The following is an 8,967-nucleotide window of genomic DNA, read 5'->3' as shown; positions in this document are numbered from 1 at the left end:
GAAACCTGGGGGGGAGGTGCGCTCCGCGGGAGGAACCCAGGTCCCAGCGGCCAATCGGCGAGCGGCTAGGCGTGCGCGGCGGGCGTGCGCTCCAGGCCCCGCCCCCGGCGCGCAGCGACGTGAGGAGGGGGGCCGGCTTGCTGCGCGGTGGAAGGGCCTGCGCTGCAGCTGACCCCAGCCCTCCGCTGTCACGTCAGGAGGCTGGCGGGACAGGAACACTCGGGCACTGAGTCTGTTGTGGCTGCGAGGCTGTCCGCCTCGGAACCGCCCCCTCTCCGGAACGGAAGTGGACGAGCACGGGGGCTGCGAAGGCGCCCCCGAGTGTGCGCGCACTGCTTGGGCAGGGGTGGTGGGGCGAATCCAAGGATCCTTGGGGAGAAACGCCTACCAGCGCCTGCGTGAAATACTGCTGGTAGAGCATTTTTGCCAAGGAACTGAGGGGAAAAGGAGTTTAGTCAACGGTTCACGTCTTCTGTTGACATATTTTCAAGGAGTTGCACTTAGTAGGCTTTTGGTAAATGCAGAATGAATGTTAACTGCGAGGCCCTTTACATGTTTATGATAAAAACCTGCAGCTGTACAAAGCTTTTCTTTGCCAGGCACTGATCCACTTATTTTACATATATTAACTAATTTAATCCTCATAATAACTTATGAGGTAGATGCTTCAGGTCCACAGTCCCTTATCTGAGCCCTTTGGTCGAAATGTGTCTTAGAATGCAGGATTTTTAGATTTTAGAGGGTATGAGAATAAAAAGTTCTTATTCAAATTCAAGAAAGACATTAGGAGACTGGAGCGATGGCTCAGGCCTGTAGTCCAGCTCCTGAGGAGGCTGGAGACAGGAGGATCACTTGAGCCCAGGAGTTTGAGGTTGCAGTGAGCTATGATCATACCACTGTGCTCTAGCCTGGGCCACAAGACAAGGCCTCAATTCTTTAAAAAAGGAAGGAAATTGGGAGGCTGACAATTCTTTGGCCCCTTATCCTAAATTGTAAATAATTAAGTATGGGAATCCAGAACCCAGGAAACCAGCCTCAATCAGCAACAGCTGCACTTTGGTAAAAACCCATATAAGATTAGCCTTTCACTTTGTCCTTGAAAACCGTTTCTGTCACAGGGTTCTCATTTGCCAGGCAAGTAATAAAACCAACTTTGCTTCAGATATGTTTGAGAGATGGTCTCTTGCCCCAACAGGTGTAATATGTGGCACCTCCCAGAGAGTCCAGGGGGAAACACCCTAAAATCAAAACGTTTCTGCAGGAAAGCTTCATGCTTATTCACACTAAGTAAAATGAATATGGACTATAAATAGCCTCAGGTCAGCTCAGGTAAAAATTTGCTACCAAATGAATTTACCACAAAACTTTTGGTTTTCAGAGCTTTTTGGGTTTCAGAATTGTAGGTAATAAGTTGTTGATCTGTATCTCCATGTCATGCATGAAGAAACTGAGGCACAGGCTAGCATCTCCCTTCTCTTTCTTTGGGATGCCACACCATCTCTCTCTCCCTCCCCCTCTTGTGTGTGTGTCTCTCTCTCTCTCTCTCTCTCTCTCTCTCTCTCTCTCTCTCTCTCTCTCTCTCTCTCTCTCCTTTAAGAAGGATAAAATAAACTTTTTACTTTTATAACTAAAAGAAGAAACTGGCCAGGCGTGGTGGCTCACACCTGTAATCCTAGCACTCTGGGAGGCTGGGGCGGGAGGACTGCTTGAGCTCAGAAGTTCAAGACCAGCCTGGGCAAGAGTGAGACCCCATCTCTGCTAAAAAATAGAAATAAATTTGGCCAGGCAACTAAAAATTAAAAAAGTTAGCTGAGCATAGTGGTGTACGCCTGTAGTTCCAGCTACTTGGGAGGCTGAGGCAGGAAGATCCCTTGAACCCAGGAGTTTGAGGTTGCTGTGAGCTCAGCTGAAGCCATGGCACCTCTACCAAGCAACAGAGCAAGACTCTGTCTTAAAAAAAAAAAAACAACTAAGCCACAGATAAGTCAAATAACTTGCCCAAGACCACACAGCTAGAAAGTGGTGGAGTCCCAATTTAAACACAGGGAAGTTGGTTCTAAAGTCCTATGTTAACAGAAATATTATATAATCCTTCCAATTTAACATCATTTTATCTCATTTAATTCTCACAGCAACCTTGTATCAGGTTGAACTATATAAAATTGCTAAAATTCGACCTTTCTTGAAGTACAAAAATTTAATTCCTTTTGATTCAGCTTATTATGATACTGTTCTTGTTTTACAAGGAGGAAATGGAATTTCAGAGGGGATGACCAGTTATGGGACAGAGGTTAAGAGCCTGTGCTTTGGAGTAGATGGAGATCTGAGCTCTGATCCCAGCCTGACAGCTCAATAACTTGGAGCAATTTTACTTCTCTAAACTTGTTTCCTCATCTTTAATGAGGATGATAATACCTTTGGGCCCAATTCTGGAGGCTACAGCTAGGTGTCTCCCACAAACTTCACTAAAAATTAGACAACTAAGAAGTCACATATGCTATGGGGGGATCACTCAGATCTCCCAGACTTAGTATAAAGGTTGTTTTAAACTAAAGATATTTAAGATTCAACAGATGCAGAAAGAACCCTTTTCAAAACTTCTCTTATCTGACTGAAGGTAGAAATGTCTAAGAGTGAGACAGCCATAAATCTCCTCTCTAGGGGAGTTTTACTGGTCAGAAAGGAGACATAGACCACTTGCACCTGCATAAACAAACATTATTTCAAACTTTATCTCCTATTTGATCCCGCCTGTTCTTTCCATAGAAGCCTTTTCTCCCTTCCCTCTTCCCCTATTAAAATGGTATATATGCCAAATTCTAACAGCCTCGCCTCCTGAAGTCACATTTTTTCCTATGAACTCCTGCATGCAGGTTTGAATAAAAATCTGTCTTTTCTCTTGCTAGTGTCTTTTTGTTTGTTTAATCTCAAAATATTAGTGCAAATGTTTTCATTACATGGAAGTCTGGGCTGTTGGCATGTCCATCACCAGAATAGTGTTCATGTATCCAATAGGTATTAGTAAGTTTTTATTCCACAACTCCCCTTCCACCCTCTCCCCTTTTTGGTTTCCAATATCCTTTATATCTCTTTGTGCACTTGAGTACTTATCATTTAGGTTCCACTTGTTAGTGAGAACATATGGTGTTTGGTTTTCCATTTCTGAGATACTTCACTTAGGATAATGATCTCCAGTTCCACCCAAGTTGCTGCAAACAACATTATTTCATTCCTTTTTTATGGCTGAGTAGTACTCCATGGTATATATATTTACCATATTTTCTTTACCCACTCATGAACAATGGGCACTTAGGTTGGTTCCACATCTTTTTAATTGTAAATTGTGCTGCTGCAGTCAACATTCAAGTACAGGTGTCTTTTTTTTTTTTTTTTGAGACAGAGTCTCACTCTGTTGCCCTGGCTAGAGTGCTGTGACATCAGCTTAGCTAACAGCAACCTCAAATTCCTAGGCTTAGGTGATCCTTCTGCCTCAACCTCCCACTTAGCTGGGACTACAGACATGCGCCACCATGCCTGGCTAACTTTGTCTATATATTTTTAGTTGGCCAATTAATTTCTTTCTATTTTCTTTTTTTTTTTTTTTTTTTTTTAGTAGAGACTGGGTCTCGCTCTTGCTCAGGCTGGTTTCAAACTCCTGACCTTGAGTGATCCTCCCGCCTCAGCCTCCCAGAGTGCTAGGATTACAGGTGTGAGCCACCGTGCCCAGCCCTGGTGTCTTTTTTTATAAAATGACTTCTTTTCCTCTGGGTAGATACCCAGTGGTGGGATTGCTAGATGGAATGGTAGGTCTACATTTCTTTGAGGAATCTCCAAAATGTTTTCTATAGAGGTTGTACTAATTTGCAGTCCCACCAACAATATATAAGCCTTCCTTTCTCTCTGCATCCAAGCCAGCATCTATTGTTTTTTGACTTTTTAATAATGGCATTCTGATAGGGGTAAGGTGGTATCTCATTGTAGTTTTAATTTGCACTTGCCTGATGGTTACTGATATTGAGCATTTTTTTTCATATGTTTGTGGACCATTTCTCTATCTTCTTTTGAAAAACTTCTGTTCATGTCTTTTGCCCACTCTTTGATGGTTTTTTTTTTTTTTCTTACTGATTGGAATTCCCTGTAGATTCTGGTTATTAGTCCTTTGTCAAATACATAGTTTCCAAATATTTTCTTCCATTCTATAGGTTGTCTATTCACTCTCTTGCCTATTTCCTTTGCTATGTAGAACCTTTTTAATTTAATTAAGTCCCATTCATTTTTGTCATTGCTGTATTTGCCTTTGGGGACTTAGTATAAATTCTTTGCCTGGGTCAATGTCTAAAGGAGTTTTTCCTATGTTTTCTTCTAGAATTTTTATGATTTTATGCCTTACATTTAAGTCTTTTATCCATATCAAATTAATTTTTATATATGGTAAGAGATAGGGATCCTGGTTCATTCTTCTGCATGTGGCTATCCAATTTTCCCAGCATCATTTATTGAACAGGGCTTCCTTTCCTCAGGGTATTTTGTGGTCTGCTTTGTCAAAGATCAGTTGGTTATAGGTAGCCGGTTTTATTTCTGGGTTCTCTGTTCTGTTCCACTGGTCTATTTCTCTACTTTTACACCAATTCCATGCCGTGATAGCCTTGTAGTATGATTTGAAGTCAAGTAATGTGATACCTCCAGATTTGTTCTTTTTTCTTAGGTTTGCTTCAGCTATTTGGGGTCTTTTTGGTTTCAACTGATGCTTAGTGTTATTTTTTTCTAGGTCTGTAAAGTAAGATGGTATTTTGATGGGAATTATGTCGAATCTATAAATCACTTTGGGCAGAATGGACATTTTAACAATGTTGATTCTGCCAACCCATGAGCAACAGATGTTTTTCCATTTGTATCATCTGTGATTTCTTTCATCAGTGTTTTATAGTTTTCCGTGTACAGATCTTTCACCTCCTTGGTTAAGCATATTCCTAGGTATTATGAATGGTATTGAGTCCTTTGCTAATATCTTTTATCTGCAGTGCCCAACCAATACATACATTCCATTTCTGCATATGGGTTACTGGAAATGGAATAAAAATATTTTTTTAACTTATATAATTTTTTCAAATGGCTACTAAATTGTTAGGACATAATATATATTAAGTTATAAAATCAATGCAGCTATTTTGACCTAGAAGATGTGGTGAAGAAAGAACTGAGATAGTTAGTATACTAGCCGTTTGGGAACCTCTGGCCTAGTCGTTAGGACCTCTGTATTGAAACTTCATGTGTTCAAATCCCAGTTGAGCTGCTTACTAACTGCATGACCTTGTTGGGCAAGTTATTTAACCAGTGCCTTAGTTTCTACATCAGTAAAATGGGGTCTGATGTGGTATGAACAGAACTTACTTCATGGGGTTGTCATTAAGGATTGAGTGAAAGGGCTTTGTGAAGCCTGACATACCACGAACATTCAATAAATGGGAGAGAGTTATATAAAGAAAACACCAAGCATTCCAGAAGAATGTAGTGCCATGTTCCACCCTCACCCCAGCCCATCCAAGGAACAGGCTGACCCAATAATCTGTCTTTGTGCTGGGCCTTGGGAGGGAAAAGGATAGAGAAAGGAGGGGAGTTTTTGTGAGGGTCCTATCCTAGCCCAAGCAACCCAAGATCACAGGGACAAGCCTGTATAATCTGACAAAGGTGTGGTTCTTTCCCCTGGTTTTAAGGAGGGAGACCACAACAGAGGAGCCATGGAGTATCCCACCAAACTGAAGAAAAACAGTTATTCTATGCCTTGGGGAGGGTAGAGTTTAGGAGAAATTTACCTGAAGCAATGTCTGAAAACTCAAAGGAAAGCTGTGTGTGTAAAGTCAAATCTAGACTATACAGTGGATTCAAGGTCCAGTCCCTTGCCAACTACAAAGTTAAAATAGATGTGGAATAGTGTGTCCTCAAATCCCCTGTCTAAAGCTGTACACCTGGGTTGTAAATCAAAGCTGTTTCTCTGTGTGAAAGTAAGCTAGATGCTTCAGGCAAGAGAGGAATGTTTCATTCTTGCTGATATAATTTCAAACAGCAACGTTTCTAAAAGTCTATGATTTTAGAGAACAAGATTTCTGAGCTTACCAAGAGTCAAAAAGCAGTATACCTCATGCCACTTTGTGGCTGTAGTTTGTCCTTGGGAGAAATGATGTTTCCTGTTTAACTTTGTAGCTGACTTTATCTTTGTTATCCCAGCCAAAAGAATGGCAGGGCATATTTCAAATTTATCATTCCTTGCTAATTTTTACTCTCTCAGTCCTCAGAAAAAAGGAGGGGAGAAACTTTGTGGCAGCCACGTAGAGGGAGACAACACCTGTACCCTGCCTTTGGGACAGCAAGGGGGCAGAAATCACAGCCACCCGTGTATTCCCCAAAGTACCCAAGGTGGAGTGGAGGCTCTGAGCAACTGTCTGGAGAGGACAGGGCCGGGAGACCACTAGGAGAGAGAGAAGACAGGCCTTAGGGCTTCCAGAGCCTGGAGGCCCCCCTCCACTACTTCCAGCATTCTTCCCCAACTTGTGGCTAGCTTTCTTGGAAACATCCATTATTATCTCAGACCACAAATGGTACTGGGGGAGGGGGGAGGTAGGGACAAGGAGAGAGGTAGCAGAGGCATTTCCCTGGCTCTCCAGAGCCATCCTGGGTGGAACTGCAGGTACTTTTCTGATTACCTGTGGTCCCCTTCACATTGAATGTGGTCTCAGCCTCTGATCTCCAAAGTCTTGCCCCAGTCTTGCTTTCCAACTGACTAGCCATTCCTGTCCTCTGCCTTCACTTCTGGGATCAGCCCCATTCTGAGGCCACACAGACCTGGTTTCAATCTTGGTGACCTCGTGCACAGGTTGGGGCACCCTGGGTACATTATTTCCACTTGAGCCTTGGTCTCCTAGTCTGATAAATGGGATTGACTAATATCTGCCTCACAGAGTTATTGGGAGGATAGAATGAGATGAAGTGAAACTGCTATGAAGCACATGGTGTGCATCCTGTAAATATAAATCCTTCCCTTCCCCTAGTGCCTCCTTTGCCCCTTACAATGCTCCCGCCCACTTCCCTTCACTAATCCAGATTCAAAAAGCCTTGTCTAGCTCAGCTGAAGTCCCATGCCCTGCCCAGTTCCTCTCCTGAACATACTGTCATTTGCTCAGGAGCACTTCATCAGGTCGCAGACCCTGAGCTGTGGCTCCAACAGCGGTGGCATGCATTTGGTCCTTGTCACATATCTCAGGTTGTCATTTGCCATTTCATAGTGAGCCAAAGAATGATGAAACTGGATAAGCCCTGTAGGGACCCACTTGGAATCCCTGATTTGGTATAAAGATTATTTTAAGTTGAAGATATTTGAGATTCAACAGATGCAGAAAGAAGTTTTCTCAGAGATTCCTAAATCTGACTAAAAGCAGAAACTTCTGAGAAATGGATACTGCTATAAATTCTCTCTTTGGACAGCTTCTACCACCAGGAAAGAGACCAAGAGTAAACCTACCATAAATCCTCTCTCCGGGGGTGTTTCATAGCCATGAAGAAGAAAAAGAAGACAGAAAGACCTCTTGCATCTGCATAAACAAAAATTATCCCAAGCTTTCTTATCTACAGTTTGTTCTCCTAAAAACTCATTTGTCTTTCCATAAGAAACCTATTCAGTCTTCCCATAGCCTTTTCTCTCCACTGCCATTTTCCCTACTAGGGACATAGCCCCAAATTTTAACTACCCCTTTCAGTTATTCATTGCTGAGTACTCCCTTTTATGTGAGCATATGTAAACTTGCCAATCTGTCTTTTGTCAGTTTAATTTGCAGACCCCCAGTACTTGCACAAAAGAGGGTAGAGAAAAAGTTTCCTTCCCAGCAGCCCTTATCATCTGGGCCGATTCCTTCTATATAAGGAGAACCTGAAAAGTTAAGTAAGGAAGCGATTAAGAATGTGTACTCTGGGGCCCAGATTTACCACTTACTAGTTGTGTGACCTTGGGAAAATTATTTAATCTGTGCTTAAAAGAGGCACATCTGTAACACTGGGCAAATAATAGTACTCATCTCACAGGGTTGTTGTGAAGATTAAATGAGTTAATGCCCATATAGAGTGCTTAGAACTGTCCAAAATAGGGTAAGTGCTACATAATTATTATTTTTTTTAAAAGGGTGCTTGTTTAGCAAAATCATTGCTCATTAAAACAAAAAAAAAATTAAAGAATAAAAAAAAAGGTGCTTGCATGAGGACACCTAGTTAGTTAATGAAGATCAGAACTGACATGAACACACTTTCCTGTTCCTGTGTTAAATAATACTAGAACCAAGCAAAAATAATTTAGCTGCTTGCTCCAGGAAGTATCTGTTCCTGAAAGATAAGGTAGTAAACTAACTAAGCAGTTTACCTATCAAGACTAACAACTTGCTCATCAAGATTCGTTCAAGATCCTAACCTTTCTGGACCCAGCCTCACCAAGCCATTATGTCATAAATCCTACTCCACCCAACTAGTTTCCTCTTTTCCTCCTAATCCAACCTCAAAAGACTTATTTGGGTGGGGAAGGGAGTTCCAGACCCATAAATATAAATACTTAGTTAGCTCACAGACATCTCATACTTAACATATTCAAAGCTAAACTCTTGATCTCCCCTCCCCCAACCTGTCCTCAGCCATCTTCTCCATTTTAGTAGAGAATATATCAAGTTGCTCAAGCCAATAAATGAGACAGAGTGGACCCAAGGTCTCATTTCCTTAGAAACTACAAGGTTAAGATAGATAGGGGATTTGAGGACACACCATTCCACATCTAAAGCTGTACACCTGGATTGTAAATCAAAGTGTTTCTCTGTGTCATCCTCCATACCTCCTCTTCCCTTATTTCCACATGCAAAGCCTCAGCAACTTCTGCCAGTTCCACCTCCACACACAGCACAAAACTGTTTCCTCCCTTCTCCCTTCCACTCATAG

The sequence above is a fragment of the Microcebus murinus genome, chromosome 3 (genome assembly GCF_040939455.1).
Source record: "Microcebus murinus isolate Inina chromosome 3, M.murinus_Inina_mat1.0, whole genome shotgun sequence".
NCBI classification, from domain to species: Eukaryota; Metazoa; Chordata; class Mammalia; order Primates; family Cheirogaleidae; genus Microcebus; species Microcebus murinus.
The sequence above is the reverse complement of the archived record's forward strand: the minus strand, read 5'-3'. Positions refer to the sequence as shown.